Below are 2,379 nucleotides of genomic sequence, written 5' to 3'. Positions count from 1 at the left end.
CCGGGGACTCATGGCAGCCCAGCTCCAGGTTGAGCTGTTGTTCAGCATCTTAGCTGTGGAGGGCAGTGTCACTGGCCCTCATATGTGGGATCCGAGCCGGGGCCCTCTGGCATCCCAAGCGAGTTCTTAACCATCGCGCCACTCGGCCGGCCCCCAGATATCTATTCTTTTTTATGCTAACACACCATCATTTAATTAGCCAATTCCTGTTGTTGGGACATTGTGGTTATTTCTAGTATTTTACTATTATATTAATTCATTCCAAAAATTCTTATTGCACTAAATTGGCTGTGCTTTTTTCCCTGCCTTTTCCACCATTCTTCCCCTCATGAGGTGGGATGGCCGTCGGCACTTTCCAACTATTGTGTTCAGCGGTAGTTTAGTAGTTGCAGTAGTAGTTTACTGGTATAGAGTTATATAGTTCGTACCCACTACCCTACACAACTATTGACAGCTGTCCTCAGTAGGAATGGCTTCAGGAAGGTCTACTGCCCACTAAGCTGATTCAGCTTATTTTGTGACACCAAAGTGCTGGACCAGAAGTCATTTGGTGATATGAATGTGTTCTACAGTGCCCGGCACCAGAGGCACATGTGGGGGCAGTGGAAGAGAGACAAGGTTTGAAAGTTACAGAGCTAGACACTAGTCTATGGGAAATAGTGGCCCCATCTCCTGCTATGTGGAAAAAGCCCATCTAGAAGAAGAGAATGAGGCTGATGCAAAGAAAGAGGCAGAGATCCAGGGTGGAAGGAATGCCCTGGTGGCATTCGCATCCTGTGTCCCATTATTCCTAAAGCCTGCCTTCCCACAATTGGGCAGTTAGCCCTTCCTTGAATTCCATGAGCCAATAAATCCCCCATTTTGTTTGAACAAAATCCCCTAAGTGTGGGATATGCAAACAAATAATTACAGTATGCCATGCTGAATTTCATAACAGAAGTGTTCCAGCTGATTCAAGAGCTAAGAGAAGGGGACCCCTGACTACATGGAACTGAATAAAATTTCCTCCAGGAGTCAGAGTCTACTACAAGTTTTAGGGAATGAATAGTTCAAGCAGTGAACACTACTGACATCTTTGTTAGGTCGTTATTTTTCTTCTTTTGGATGATTTTAAGGTGACTCTTGTTAATAGAATTACTGAGCTAAAGAGCGTGGACATATATTTAATATGGCTTATGTAGGCCGCTACAAAGTGCCAAGTAAGTTAGAAGTGAAGTCACACACACACACACCCACACTTAGCCTTAAAACAGCTTTCTCCTCATTTAGAGCGTGGTCTAGCCTTATGTCCTGCAGCGGCCCACTCCCTGCCCTGTCTCATCACTGAGGCCCTAAGATGCCACCAATAGAAAACGCTGTACCGAAAAGAAATGTTTCATCCCAGCTTGTGCCTCCAACCCCGGGGGACATTATGGAGAGTGGCCTCGAGCAACTAATTGCTGAAACAGAGGTCATTCATCCCACCTCTCCTATCTCCAGTCCATCCTTCCTGATTTAGGAATCTCATATTTCAAGGCCAAATTCACTAAGTCGAGTTACAGACATACTTGTCTAGTAAATCTGTACCCTCTCTCCTCCACATGGGGCTAGCTCAGTAATTAAGATTCCAATTCCTTCCACAAGTACTCATTTAGCACTATGTAGCCAGTGGATGGGAATTCATAATAGGTCCATCTAAGACAGTCTGGAGTCCCCTTCAGATGCTGGGCATAGAGAGGGCTCGCTCAGCAGCAGGTGTGATCGAAGAGCCCCGCCTCACAGTGGGACAGAATCACTCTGTGACTTCAAGTACTTTGATCTCAAATGACTTGTTTCTCTCAAATTCACTTTCTTTGTGTATATTGGAGCTAATAATAGTTACCCTTTCATTCATTTAACAATTACTTAAGACTCACTAAGAGGCAAGCATGGTGCTATAGTGGAAAGAGCAAAGACGGGACAGACAGAACCGGAGTTGACAGACCCTTTTGCAACTAACTGCATATTTCATTAAATCTAGGACATCAGATTGCAAGATGAACCTTTATTTTATGTACCCCTAAGAAAAAAATGCTGCCAAATTCTGATTCAATGATTTCCTAGCTTTTGGAATTGTGTTCTATAGTTATTAAAAGAGCTCTGTTAGACTGATATTTTGACATAGACTTTTATTACACATCACTCTGTATATAAATAAAAATGAAAATGTTAGCAAAATAAATTGGTTAAGGTTGTCAAAGCCCTCTGACCAAAGACAACCAGAAACATACCTATAGTCAAAAAAAGTTAGGTTTAGGGCCGGCCGAGTGGCGCATTGGTTAGGAGTTGGCTTGGGACGCCAGCTCTGAGCAGCAGGGCCCCGGTTCAGATCCCACATGAGGGCCAGTGACGCTGCGCCCT

The sequence above is a fragment of the Hipposideros armiger genome, unplaced genomic scaffold (assembly GCF_001890085.2).
Source record: "Hipposideros armiger isolate ML-2016 unplaced genomic scaffold, ASM189008v1 scaffold_93, whole genome shotgun sequence".
Classification (NCBI taxonomy): Eukaryota; Metazoa; Chordata; class Mammalia; order Chiroptera; family Hipposideridae; genus Hipposideros; species Hipposideros armiger.
The sequence above is the reverse complement of the archived record's forward strand: the minus strand, read 5'-3'. Positions refer to the sequence as shown.